The following is a 14,742-nucleotide window of genomic DNA, read 5'->3' as shown; positions in this document are numbered from 1 at the left end:
TTTTGAGAAGAGATCTCTGTGCTCAAAAAGGTACATTAATGGGGTAATTTTCTGCAAGGAAAATGCCATAATTCAGTTTTATATAACAGTGCCTGCTGAACTGACTTATCAGCAAATAAAGGCTACAGTGTTTTGATAAGAAGCCATGCGGCGTTGGTTTGCAGAATAGCAGCAAAATGAGTGATGCTTTGGAAAGCTAATAGGAGGTTTGATCCCAAAATACTCACAAATGGACATTTACTTAGCCGAGAATTATATGCTGAGTTCTGGAAAGGTTAGGCGCATTTAGGGAGTTCATAAGCTCTCTGCAGCTTGTCTCCTGCAGGCTGCTATAGTGGAGACAAGCCGAGAGCATGCAGCCGCTGACGTCAATAGGGTAAATAATACCATGTACTGAAATCACCTGGGTATGCATTACCCTTTCAACAGAGCCTGCTGAGCGCGCTGGGCTGCAAAGCGCTCTGGGAAGCCCAGGTGTCTGCTTGCATGGAAAATACCACAGCAGATCCAGTAAATATTCTTCAAGACCACCACCCCCCCACGGAAAAAAAAAAAAAAAAAAAAAAAAAGGTAATTTGAGCATCTCAGACCTTGTTATCTCTTCCTTTGCAAGCACAGTTACCGTTCACATGCTGTGACACACGCACCAAGCACCAAAACCCCGCAGAAGAGAGGGACGCTCCAGGACAGGCTGTTCTGTTTGCAATTAACAGCTTACATTTTAATCACTTGGTGAGGCCACTTCGCTGCTGCTCCGGGGAGCTGCCACATGCCCAGGGGTGCTGAGCTCCCTTCTAGGGCTGTGCAGGCACCACCGAGCCCGCTGCCCGGGGGGCTGGCAGCAGCCGCAGGGTGCTGTGCAGTGGTGCTGCCCTTGGGCTGGCACCACGACACTCCAACAAGGGTGACACTAACAGCAGATAACCACAGGCAATTAATTACCTGTTTAAACACCTATAGGAGCAGAACACCCCCTCCACTCGCAGCAGCAGTGCCAGAGCTGAGCGGCATGCTCGCAGCATCCCCCAAAGCCCAGCCCGGTGCCCTAGCCACTAGGCCACACTGTTTCTCCAGCAAGCAAGGTCTGCTGCCTTCCAAACAGGCTGAAAAGGAGCCGAAGGCTCGGGTCCTGCCTGGCAGCTCCCAGCCCCGCAGGCTCCCAGCGTCTCAGCCCGTCTGGGACAGAGAGGGGAGCAGCGATCGGAGCCGCCGAGCAGCCAGGCTGCCTTTAACCTCCCTCCCTGTCACATCTGCTGCGAGCAGAAGCAGGAGGACGTTATTATTAATGCAGCAAATTAGCGTTTGGGTCCCGTTAGCGCTGCTCACGTCACGGCAGCCGCATTAGAGGCTGGTCAGGAGACGGATGAATTATTCACAGGGATCGGGGCGCTGACAGCGAGCTCGGGGGGCACGGCTGGGGCAGGCCTGCGGCACCTCGCCGTGACGGAGGCCAGCTGCTCCCCGCTCCTGACAAGCGTTTCCTTGGAGCTGTTGCCATGTCGACACATCTGTCTAGGCCATCCTACTTGGAGAAAGTTGAAGGTAATTTAGCGCAGAAAGCCAAGGAAGGTTCTGAAGTGCTTTAACCCTTCAGAGGCACCAAGCAAGCTCTTCCCCAGGAAGGCGGCTGGAGCGGCTGCAAGCCGGTTTGCTGAGCTCCTGGAGGAAACGGGCAGGACGAGCTGCCACATTTCCCCTCCCGAGGGAACGACCGACTTCAAGATGCTGCAAGGTCAAGGGAAAAGGAAAAAAAAAAAAAAGGAAAAAAAAAAAAACACAAAATCCCCAGAACAGCAGCTCTGAGTCCTGGTCTCCCAGGACTCACCCACAGCCCGAGGCCCGAACCAGACGGCCTTGAGGTCCTGCTCTTCCCCGGACCTGTGTGACCACATTATCCCAAAGGAAGAGCTAGGGCCGGCTCTGAGGGGTTCAGGCGCCTGTGAAACCCACCCCATACACATACAGCACTGCCTGTGCACAGAACAGCCAAAACCACGTGCTGTTTCCTCAGCAGGCCTGGAACAAGAGCAAGCAAAACCCAACCACGGTATCACGAGGCCAGAAGGCCGTTTCTCCCCCAGTACCTCAGTTGCCACATACTCACTCGGGTGCCAAGTTGCAGCTAAACAAGCAAGACCATGACCTCCTCCGGGAACCACACAGCTCTAACCTTTAGCCCTTCTGGTTTCAACCAGGCCCTTAACCTCGAGCTCCACAGACACTCTTGTGGTCCCCAGCACTTCACCTTGCTTTATTAATGTTTATTTAAAGTAATCACATGTTTGAAGAGAGGCCAGAGCTCTGGTTCAGTGCTGCAGGCCTAAAAAGATCAGATGTTTGTCAGTTCCCCAGCACAACTGGGCCCAAACTCTGATAAATGACAATTAATTAATACTTTATACACCATGGTGGACTTGGAAAGCAAACTCCTTGACTGCCATTCACTTCTTTTCAGCAGACGCAGTCACAACAACAACAACAGGAATTTTGGGGAAGGCTTTCTGAAGTCACCATGAGGAAAGGCCACACAACCAGCTACAAAGAGCCCACGAAGAGTCAGCCCCTCCAGAAACCACTCGTGGAGCCCAGAGAAGCCCTGCTAGCTCCCTGCTCAGATAACACAATCAGATCAAGATAAACACACACACACAGCACGAGCACAAAACGGGGTTCGTAAGCAGCTCACTGATGTGTTGTTACCCCACCTCAGAACTGGGGGCTGACTTAAATAACTAAAACCCATACAGTGTAAGGCCTACCCAGGCATTTTTGCTTTATTTTGAACACGTTGCCTGGAGCCTTGGCACGACATACCCAGATTTTTGTCTTTCCCTGGGGTATTTGTCCCAGAATACCAGTCTTTAAAAGGGCTGATTTTTATATCAACAGTTTCTTAGAAACCACAACAGCATTTTTTTTTTTCTCCTCCAAGAGAATTAATTGTAAATTGCCTAAAAATAAGCCTGGAAAAACTCAGAGGGGAAAGCAACGTCAGCTCCTGGCAGCTTTATTGCAGCGGTCTTTGTGCCGTGTGGCCTCCATTGTTCCGAGCTGGGTCACTGGGGGATGGGGGAAACCTCCGAGGCGAGCCAAGGGACCTCCTGCGGTCACAGAGCAGCTCAGACATGGAGATTCAGAGCAAAGGGGAAGAGCTACACCTTCCCGCTGGCCGCCAGAAGGACCATATTTAGCTGCTACTTTTCCGCAGCAACCCTCACCTCTGAAATCCAACCATGCACACAAACAAGAGCAGCCTGTCTGCCCTGAGCATGGAGCAGTGGCTGTGGTGTCTGACCAAGAATCATGTACTAGGACAGACTGGAAGCCACTCAGGGCAGGGACCCCACAGCCTGTGCAGCGCCCGACAGAAATGGTTATAGAGAGGACGCAGGAACACAACACCAGAGCCCCAGTCCGGGGTTGCACAGAGCCACTGGTGTGGTGCCACCCCACTTCCAAGCCCCCCTCACTCCTCCAGTCTTACCTCCAGCTATCCACAAGCCCCACACACTCTGCCTGCCTTGAGAAGGACCACGGAGAAGCTTTGAGTGCCCTCAGTAACACCCAGGTGGTGGCAATCTGAGTGCCTTTGGTGGCACCCAGGTGGTGGCAATCTGAGTGCCCTTGGTGGCACCCAGGTGGGGGCAATCTGAGTGCCTTTGGTGGCACCCAGGTGGGGGCAATCAGGGCTCCCTGCAGCAGCCTGGCAGGCAGAGGTGCTCCAGGAGCACGGAGCTGAGCACTGCGATGCCCAGCGGGACAGGGAACTGTGTCTGGGGGCTGTGCATGCTCTGGCTGCTGCACTTCTGCCCTGAGGTGCGTGTCCTAATGGGCTTCACGGTGCAAAAGCCACTGGTGTGAGGCTGACGGGATCCAAATGTCAGCTTTGGAAGGCACAAAGCTGCAGGACGAGATGCTGTAATGCACGTAAAGGGCTCTCCCTGATGGCCAAATGTCCTAGTCTGCAAAGAGCATCCCTTGGTGGGGGTGCTTTTGCTGGCATGTAGGGTTTGGTTCACAAAAGAGAAACACGTCAGGGTGTTGCCCTCGCAGGTGCTGATCCTATGCAAGTGCCTTCCTACAACAGCAAGCAGCCCAGGAGCTGGCTCCTGCTGCGTGTCACCCCCCAGCAGCGCACAGCACCCCCCTCTACCTTCCAGGAACACGGAGCTCGGTCAGGAGGGGAGGCAGCAGGTGAGGGGTTAACGGAGCAGCACACCCACTCGGGCTGTATCTAAACAGAAAGAAAAACGGCCAAAACAGTTCTTAAGAGGAGAGGCAGCTGACGCCAGTAGCATCTGATCTCCTGCTGCCAACAGGCAGTTCAGGCACCCCGGGGGGGTTGCAGCCAGGATCAGCTGCTGCGCTTTGTTGTCAGTTGTGCCCTTCTCCCTCTTTCCGAAGTAGGTCTCAGTCACACGGCAGGCGAGGCTAAAGCATTTGCTGGGAGGGATTTGTCTTGTCAGAGGGGATTTTGGAAACAGTACTACCAAGTCTGCTGTCTGCGAGGGTTAGAAAAGTTCAGGAAGGTGTTTTTTTTTTTTTTTAAGACAGAAAGTAACGCTCCCTATTTTATATAAAAGAAAACATCCAAAAACTCAGCACTGACTCTTGAGTGGTCTTGAAAATCTAATCTGACTTTTCTAACCAGATCGTGGAGATAAGGCATTAGTTGTTAGCGATGAGCTTACCACCAGGCACACAGGGTATTTCCAAGGTCACCCAAAAATACCCAGCAAGTGAGCCGGTGGGTAAATTTAGCCGAGTCAGATCCCCGGTGCTGCACAGCACCTCGCTGTGACGTACCCACACATCTCTGAGGGTTCCCCTGGAGCAGGTCCAGCAGTCCCCCCGTTTACTGGAGAAGCAAGGTGAAGGTCAGACGGAGCAGGGAGAGCCACGTGCTTGGCCATGCTGGCCCTAGCAGCGATCCAGCTCTGCGGGCCTGCTGCTGGGGACGTGAAGGATGAACTCGGCTCCCTGCAGAAGCTGCAGCTAGCTGAAGGGCACATCACCTGCTGGGGATTTCGGGAAGCTGTAGTACCCCGTGCTGAATGGCTCACTTGGGAATTATCCTGTGACTCCAGCCTTCCCTGGGCACACAGGCGACACCTTTAGCTTGCTGTACCACTGTTTGCTCTGTGCAATGGTCTAAAAGCATCGTCCCACCTGCAAAAGGGAGCTGTAGGAGTCACTAGGCAGGCAACCCAAAAGGATAAGCCTTCTAAGCCACGTTCTCCAGCTCTGGAAAGCAAGTTCCCTGCCTGCTCTGCCCCAGACACGGAGAAGCTTACAGTTTCTCAGCCATGATTAATTTCATTTAAAAATGCAGCTTGCAAGGAGTGTCCATTCCCATCCCACAGCCCGTTTCAGCAGCACTTCTCAGTGAATGATGTCAGTGCCAAGAGCAGTCACCGACAGCAGCTCTGTAACAACCCCGCTGTGTTTCCCCTTCACACTGACCAACCTGTACCTGTTGTACCCTCCAGGTACAAATCCATTAGTGACTAATACAAATTTCCATCTAAATCAGCGATCACAGCAGCTCAAGAGGCAGAACAAGAGCTCAAGCCCTCAGCAGTGGAGCAGTCCACTCAAGTCAGGCCGTTTCGCTGCAGTTTTCAAGGATTTCATGCTTTGTCTGCAGGGAAGTGCAGACTTTGGAAGCAAAGCTGTTTCACGAGCACTTGCCATTTTGTCCTATTCCCAGAAAGGAAGGAACATAAAAAGACGTTGGCTTTAGTGTTTTTTACACGTTTACACGTGTAACCCACGGCAGGTGGAGCACAGCAGGCAGCCTGCCATGCCCCCCCACCGCTCGTCGGACCGAGCTCAGGCACAGCTCATGGTGAGGCTCCTTCCTGCTCTTTTCCAGCCCTTTTTGTGCAGGCAGTGCTGCTTGCACAGGGCTGTCTTTCACTGATGTTACTTCTCGTCAGAGGAAGCGTCCTTGAAAGCATGTGGAACTGCTGGTGGAGGTAGAGCTGCTGTCCTTTTCACTTGTGTAAGCAGGTCAAGGTAAGCACTGGCAGGAGGTTTACATCACCCTGCTGGCGTATGCAAATCCTGCGGGCACCTCTTCCAGGCTAGGTCTTTCCCTAACAGTTTTCCCTAAGAGCATGCAAAACCTGAGCATCTGCCCAACAAGAATTCCTCGTGTTGCCATAGCAGTCATCAAATAAGCACCTTCTTCATTTCTCTCCCCAGCAAATTAAGGGAGGATGCACTAGAGCAAACAGAAAACCTCCCGGGAGCTCTGGGGCAGGCCCAGTGCTAACAGGGCACCACCGAAATCGCATTTTGGCTGGTTCAGCCTGGTCCTTCATGCCATCAGATTCCTCAGGAATGAGTTCACCACTCCTTATAAACTCATACGCCGACCTTTAAGTCAACTTTGGGAGCTGCTTTGCGAGGGAAGGGGGAAAACACGCAAATCACACACCCTCCCTTCCTTGCTTGCTTGCCTCATCCTTCAGAATGTAATTTTTGACTATAAAAAGCTGAAAAAAAGTCAGAGGAACATCTGATGGGGCCCAGCAGCATGTTTTCTGTGTTACTTTGTGGACTGCGGTTACCGAACACATCAGTCTTCGCTTAAAGCAGGCAGACGGCGTGCTCTGCCCTTACCCCCGGTAACTCTCCTGCCCGAGAGGCTGCTGTTCGGTAACAGTTACTGCTGCAGTAAAACACCACCGACAGAGACATTGGTAATGAGAACGTTAAATAAGACTGGCCCCAGTACTGACCCCTGGCGTACTCCTCTCATTGCTGGCACCCAGTCCTTTGTGGGGCTGCTTCCCTCATTGCAGCACCCCCGTACAGACACAGCCTGCCTTCTCCCGGGCAAGCTCTCAGCCCCCTTGCTGCCACTCGTCTGCAAGGCAGGATTCACCATGGCCTCGTCCAAGAAAGCTCCGGGCTGGGGCTCAGGAGACCGCACTCGATTTCTCAGCTTTGCCACTACCTTTGCTGAAGGCTGCGGCCTTTCGTGGCTCAGCTTCCCTCCTCCAGACAGCGTCAGCCTCTCCTCACGCTGCTTTCCTGACCCGTTCTCCCCTCTGGATTAGGCAATTACCTGCTGCTTTTATCGGTAACAAGTTTTTAAGTGTCTGGGAGAGCCCGACTGCTGAAGGAAGCACCTGGCTGAAAGCTGCTCCTCTGCACGTCTCCGGTGCTCCGTCTCGTACAGAGTGCGCTGCTGGCCGGGCTCCCAGAGGCAGGAGATGCCAGCAGCTCTCAGTAGGTACGCGCCGGCATTCGGAGGCACAGCTCACAAAGCCCTGCTCCATTTACTCTAATTTGGCCCCATCTGAGCTGCGTTTTTCTGCTGATGTTGAAGTACCAGATGCCTCCCCTCCAGGCAGCGTGCTGGAAACCAGCTCTGAAAAGGAGCTGGTGGTAGAAACTGAACCTCTGCTCTCTAGCCGACAGTGCAAAGAGCTTTGCAAACATGAAGGAATTCTACTTCGTCCTTCCTTGCAAAGGGAGCGTTTCCTCCATTTGACATGGCTCTCCCACTTCTGTCAGCAAAAGGATTTGGAACAAGATCTCGAGATTCAAAGACACGGGTTTAATTGCAAACCCCATCCTTCCTGGCACGCGAAATGAGCAATTTAGCAGGGTTACAAGTTCCCTGAGCTCTTCTCTCCACCTGGAGGTAAAAGAACAAGCAACCTGAATTCACAGAGCCCGGATAAAACACCCCCCACATTGGACAGCCTGCACTTACTAACCAGATCTGATCTCTTCTTCCCATCACTCCACCTTTCCTGGCTCGTTTTACTTTTGAAGACACCCCGTTTAATTTAGGACTAGCTCTGACACACTACTTAGAGTGCGAAGCACCTAATTCCACGAGTATGCCCTGGATGCCACGAGCAAAGAGGCTCTAAGACAACCTTTGATGCCCACACTGCCCTGTTATGGGGTCGTGCTGCCTTTCTGTTGGGGAAGACGCCTCAAGTGCCTACAGAAAGAAGCCCTCGTGAAATTTAGGCTATTCCTAGCACGCTGGCAGGGCTCTGGGCGCTGAGCTGTGTAGGACAGACGCTGAGACAATGGCGGGCTGGGTGGGTTTATCCCCTAGATGCTAAACAGCGGAGCTGTTCCCCCCCGGGAATATCAGCCAAGTCCTAGAGAATGACATAGCAACCTTTGCCATTTGTAATTTAAAATGAATAGATACTCTAAGAGTTTTTAATTACAGCATCTATACATACCTGAGTCCGCTATTATTTCTATGTGCTCACAACTGCTCATTAATCACACGTCAACCGAAAATCGCCTGAAAAATTCCACGTACTCTCTGTAAACTGTCGTCAGCCAAAGGAATGCAACCACCCAAACGCCTGCCTTAAAGGAAAACCTGCCGCAGTGTCCGTGAGTTTCTGCCTCACGCTGTACACCTGCAAGAGCTGGAGAATCCATTCCCCTGCAACCAAACCAGTCTGCCCCACGGTGCCTGGGCAGCTGGAGGGAAGCAAGCGTTGGAGGCTGGCTTTCTAACTTGTGGAACTGCTCCCAGGGCTGCGGCATAGAAGCTCTCTGGAATAAAGTAGTCAAAGCAGCAGCGGTTGTGCAAGAGGAGAGCTGTGTACTCCACAGCTGCCCCAGCAACGGCTGCTTCACTTTGCCCCACAGCTGCTGAGAATGTTCCTCCTCCGGTTCCGAAAATTCAGGCTAACTGGGGCCTTAATATTCTGACAGGTCTGGGGGAAGATATTCCCAGTTTCACTACTGCAAGACCAATCCACGACAACCTGTCTTTGGGGACGGACGAGTTTTAATCCCCTCTCTCCCCTGCAAGGGAGTGAACAGTACCTGAACAGGCTCCGTGCTCTTCCACAGTTCCCAGGACTCTCTTCAGACCTTTCCTAGAATTCGTTCTCCCTGCTGTCCACACCGTGCGGTCTGTACTGCTGACTCCATCAGTGGGGGTAACAATTATCGAGCTGTGAATTTGAATAAACCTCTCACAATAGCTATAAGTGGAAAGGAGGGAAAAAGCAGAAGCCAGCTAACTGAAACTGGTATGAATGGAGCAAATGCCCACCACCAAGAGAGACTAAGCCAGCAGGTGAACACCTTTGCCTTGAATTCCTTCTTTCCCAGGACTGAGGCAGGGCCACCCCAGGACTGGAAGCCCCAAACTAAGGCACAGCCATCCCGAGCTCACGCTCTGAGGCCAGAGACTGCAGCTGAGGGCCGATAATGAGGCTGGCCAAAGGACAAGGAGCCCCTGGTGGTTGGCAGAAACCGGGGGGCTCCAGACAAGAGAGGCAATGGTGTGTGTTTGTACGTAAAGCCAGTATCACAGGAGGAAAGTCGCATTATAAGCCCTAGACCTGAGCTCGCTCGCTGCCTTTAATCACAAGCCAGGGACCTGCACCTAGCCAACTCCACAGACATGCAGGCCAGCAAGAGACGGTTTGGAGAACAGCCCAGGGCAGAGGCTTCCCCTCTCCCTAAAGCTCTTTCCATTCTTGTCTACCTCGACTCTAAACCAAGAGAACCAGCGCAAATCGCCTTTCAACCCAGTGCGGGGCTGACACACGAGAGCTTTAAATGTTCTCCCTCGAGCCAACCACCCCCTGGTTATAAATCCCGGGAGGGACAAGCCCTTGGAAGCAGGCTCACTCGGTCAGGAGCTGCAAAGCGCGAGGGACCAGCAAGGGGTACGGTTTTGGCTTCAGCTCCGAGGGCATAAAGATAGATTTCACTTGGCTACGTTGCAGAACGCAATTAAGGACCGTGCTGCCTTCCCCTGCTAGCAGAGGAGAAAAGTTTCTTAATGGAGCCAAATTCTTCGGTAAAGTAATTTGCACAGTGAAGATCTTCGGGCTTCTTGTTAGCGAACCAGAAAGGCAACAGCAAGTGTACTGGGAGGTAGGGCAGCAGGTGTCATTCTTCTCTTAAAAAAACGCTTGATATTATAGGAAATTGTAATAATGAAGAAATTCAAATAATTGAAACTAAAGAGAGAGGCCAAGGACTTGCAGTGGCAAAGCTCCAGCTTATGTTACACGCAAGCCGTATCCAAGTGATGCACACACACAAAATCAGTGAGGGCCGGGCTTTGGGCAAGGTTTTCTACCAGAATTCCCCAAAAGCTTTTGCTAGAGAGCACCCTCGATGCCTTTATGCCGCAGGTAAGTAACGCAAGCGTGGATTGTCACCACCAGGGCCCACCTGAGCACGGCCGCAGCACACACGCAGAGGACAGAGCAATGCAGCCAGCAGTGCCCCTGCTGTACACGCGCCGAGCTGCCCGGTCCGGATGCGCCCTGACCCCTCGGTCTCAGCAAACTGCCCTGGGGTGCGAGCCGCTCGCATTCCAGCACCGCTGGCACCGAAGGCCAGAGGCGAGCGGGCTGCCGGGTGCCCCTGACACAGGCTGAGCCCACGTTTTCACCAGACGCCGTCTCACTTTTTCTTGTACATCCACCTACTGTTGCAGGGTGCTTCGCTGGAGGCGCGGGGGAACACCAGGGCTGCAGGCATAGGGCGCAGGGACGGAGACAGAAAGGCAGACAGGAGCCTGGGGAGGTGAGAATGGCCCCAGGAGGCCGGGATGCCCCTATCCTGGGAACATGGGGTGCAAATAAACTCACGAGAGACGCGAGGAGTCTTCTCATGAATTTTAGTGGAACCAAGACTTCACCTTAGGACTGAATAAATGCTCCCGTGGCTTCCTCTTCCCAAACTCCAGCCTTTCTTGAAGCAGATGGGCTGAAACACGCTCCGCACACGACAGAAAGTGACAACATGACCTGGCAGCCACTGGGAGCTCCCCCAGCTTCGCCTCCCACGAACGCCCACGTGTCACTGCTACACGAACGGGCTGCCAACGTGGGAGACTTTGGGGCAATATTCCAGCAAGACAGGAGAAACAAACAGCAAAACAAGAGAGCAACGGCGTTTTAACAGCTTGTGTGGAAGAACAAATATTGACTGGTTGACTGGGAAAAGTCAGCGCATCCTCCCTGTTGCTGGAGGCGGATCTGGCACAGAGGAGGTGCCCTCACAAGCCAGCAGGCACAGCTGAACACTGCAAGGACATTTGTAACACAGGTTTTTGGAAGGTGCTGCTGGACGTCCGAGCTGCTCAGGGGCTCTGCTCACGAACAAAAGCGTCCCAAAGGCTGTCTGCGGCCTCTAAAGGGTAAGCTCAGACATTCAGGCGATTCACCAGGGAAAAGAGGGCTGGGTTCTTTGCACATCTTGCTGCCCCAGCCAACAGGGGTGGATGCGGAATTAGAGCAGACAGCCAGAAGCTGCAAGTGCCCCAGCTGGGCTGGAAACTGAACCCAGCTCCTCTGGAGGAGACACTGGCCCGTGGTCTGCCTTCTTCTGCAAGGGCTTTGTTCAAGAGGTTCAACCACTCCGTTTTTGCCTGCATCAGCTTCCCACGGCGGTAGTTACTGCCCAAGCACCACCAACATCTCAGCCAGCTGATGGAGAACTGCCCAAAGCTATTTGGGGCACGAAGACCAAACGCAAACGCACATCAACGATTTTCATCAGCCCACTGCTAGGTACAAAGCCCACAGAAATGCATCTGTGAACTCACCAGCAAGCTACACTGGAACGCGCAGCCTTTTACTGGTGTAACTGGAGCGCCCTACGTGATGACTGTCAGAGAAACAGAGTGAAAAGGCGGCTTTTGGGGGTCGCGACGCAGCTCTAGTGCCATCCGACTCTCACAGACATCACAGCCGCTCCCACACCGAAAGCTCAGACACACACACGCTGCTATTCCCATAAATCAGTCATGCGGCAGGCGTGTCAGACCACCGCTGACATGTAAGAGGCAGCCCTATTAACGCCCAACCTGCTGGCACGCACCTTGTCTGCTTTTCTTTGCCTGTGTTTAGAAGAAAACTCCTCCCGGCCCAAGTACTATGAAATATAGGCTGTGGCCAAAATCCCAGGGAGTTTTTATGATGTCAAAAAAAAAAGAAAAAAGAAATGAAAAGGCCTCCAGTTAGCAGCTCTGCCATGTTCTCCCCATTCTCACACCATGTAGAAATCAGATTACACACACCCCTGCCTAAGGTACCCCAATAAATGGCCCCAAAAGTGGACGAGGACTGTACTTCTTCCTGCCCAGTGGTTCCCACCTCCAGGCCTGCTCTTGCTGGGAAGGACCGGGACAGCCTTGGCTTCTGCACCAGCCCCGTACGGGGATAGCTGCTTGTTTTGGACCGCCAGAAAGAATGCGCTCGTCAGCAAATTCTGCAAGGCAGAGGACAGGGAGCCTAACAGAAAGGAAGCAATTAATCTTTCCTTTTCCTTACCGACATGGATTGTCTGTCAATACGCGTAAACTCTCTAGGGAAAATGTGCTCCAGAAATAATCCCAATTAGGCAGGACAGTTTTCTGGGTTGCTGTAGGAATAGAGAGCCCCGCTTTGCCAGAAGGCCCTGGGTCTGCTTCGCATCCCTTGTGCAAGGAAGCAAAGGGATGATCGGCAGTCCCCGAGCAGGGGAGAAGGAAAGCTCCCGGCACGGCGGGGCAGCAGCGAGAATTTCCTCACTCCCTGCCCGTTCAGCACCTCCATCTCCCACCCCGCCTGGTTTTACTCTCGGCAGCGTGTAGGTTTAAACGCCTGTAAAAAATCTGGAAAGCACACCACGCGCTCCACGGGGGGCTCTTCCCCAGCCGGGCAGCGCTCCAACCTGCCCAGGAATTCGCCATGCGCTCACACACGTGCTTGAAACTTCTCCGCCGACGGCAGATTTCGGTGCCGAAGCACTGACCCTAGGGAGACAAGCCCAAGGATGCCGAGGGAAGGATCCTGCTCCAGCCACCAGCCCTCCTGCAGCCCTCGCAGGGCGACCTGAGCATCCCACCAGCAAGCCCAGCCCTGCCGCACAGCTGCCAGGCTGCAGTCCTGAAACCCAACTTCGATCCCACTTTGGGGTACGAGCTCCTCTCAGCACAGACAGAGCCTGGGAGGCTGGGACAGGGAGGACGAGCTCAGGTAGGAAGGAACAACAACAGCAGCAGGGGCAGGCAGACTCTGGAGAAGCAAAGATCCCCTTTTTCTTGCCAGCTTCCCTAGGGAAGAGCCGGAGAGAAAATAATGGATATTTATAAGCAAACCTGTCTCTAAGGCAGCAGTTTCCAAAGTCTAATAATAGGGTTTGGACTTGTTTATCGTGTGATTCAGACAGCGTTGCATAAAGCTGCTGGAAAGCTCCTGCCCGTCCCCAGAGCGTGCTCCCGGGAAGCCGGGAGGCAGAGGAGGGCCCGAGCCCGGCCGCGTGGGTCCAAGGCAGCGGGGCACCGCCAGGGTCTGCCCGCAGCACCGCGCTCTGGGGCAGGGTGGGCCGTGGAAAACAAGCAGGAAAGTCTCCTCCCAGGGAAAGGCAACCACCCAGCCTGCCCTGAAGCAAGGTAAGAAGCCGAGGACTCGATGGCCGTACCTGAGGCTTCCACCTTTGGTTTCTCACGTGCAGCAGCACTGAGCAGAGCCCAGGAGCCCTCGGTGCCAGGGGCTGCGAAACGCAGGCAAGGATCGTACCTGCCTGAGAGGCTGCCGGCAGGGGAAGGAACGCCAGAGAAGTGCAAACCACCCGCCCCGAGGTCAAGGTGAAAACCCAAGCCTCTGTTTGCCACTGCTGTGTCCTGACCGAGGGACTGGGCCCAACCCGAACCCGGCGGTGCGGGCGGGCGCTTAGGAGCCCAGCACAAAGCCCACAGCCGGCGGCCCCGCTATTCCTTGCCGGCTCCGACAGAATGTGTTGAAAGCGCAGCTTCCCCGGCCAAGTCTGAAGGGAGGATTAAAAAACAGGAAGGGCCAAAACAGCCTCCTCTTTGTACGAGGGAGAAACCGGGCTGGGCTCGACGGCACAGGGCAGCACCTGGACAGCATGTTCCTTCCGAGGCAGAGGAATTGCAGCCATCGGGTCCCCACCCTGTTCCTCCCCAGCCAGCCCTTCCCACCAGCCTATTTCAACACAGGCCTGAAGAAACCTCCCGGAGGACAATTCTTTGCCTGCTCCAGGCAGGACAAGTGCTCCAGCAATGCCACCAGGGTCCATCGGAAGCCAGAGGAGGACAGAGCAGTCTTCTCTGTGCCGCACGGAGCATGGAGAAGGTCGCCCTGTTGCAGCAAGAGTCGTCTGAAGCCTGTTTTGTGAATCGTGTTTAAACACTTACCCAGAAATTCACCTTCCAAGCAGGATTCTTGGAGTTACGGGACAAGTGAGGCCCCTGCTCCCCACTCAGACATCCAGCCACATACACATGTCTGGAGGAGGACCAGGATGTTTCCTCCACCTCTGCCTCTTCGCTGATCCCACAACCCGAGGCACCTCCGTGCTGCCCTGCTTGCAGCGCTCCAGTCGCGCACAGTTCCTCTGGACAAGGAACTGGGCAGGGAGGCAGCAGGGGGACTGCACTGATCCCGAGTCCTGCTAGGTTCGGATGCTCTCCCACCCCGCACATCCACCCTGACCTTTTTAGCAACTTAGCAGACACAGCTGGAGGTCGCAGAGCAGACAGATGGGGCCTCATTAGTACCTCTCCAGGCAGGCGGATAGAGACGTGCATTTATTCACAGGGACGTGCTGAATCTCAGCAGGGCTGGGAGGATACTCAGGTTCTGACAGATGCTGGAGGAGACAGAAATTCACAGCTCTTTCCCCCAGCAGTGCCTGCAAGCGAGGGGCTCAGAAACGCAGAATGCCATTAGCAGGGCCTCCTTCCACCACCACCTGGGGCCCTTCGTACAGCAA

General features: G+C 54.0%; 1 long non-coding RNA gene across 1 annotated transcript in view; it reads right to left on the bottom strand.

Moving 5' to 3' along the window:
• LOC310885361 overlaps positions 1-8,811 on the bottom strand; it is a 51,627-nt gene extending 42,816 nt beyond the window's left edge. Inside the window, exon 1 of the long non-coding RNA XR_014574741.1 lies at positions 8,220-8,811. This is a non-coding gene — a long non-coding RNA (uncharacterized lncRNA). The remainder of the gene's footprint in view (positions 1-8,219) is intronic.
• Between the last annotated feature and the right edge of the window lie 5,931 nt (positions 8,812-14,742).

Source organism: Anser anser, assembly GCF_964211835.1.
Source record: "Anser anser genome assembly, chromosome: 22".
NCBI classification, from domain to species: Eukaryota; Metazoa; Chordata; class Aves; order Anseriformes; family Anatidae; genus Anser; species Anser anser.
Note: the sequence above shows the minus strand (reverse complement) of the source record. Positions and strands in the feature narration are given on the sequence as shown.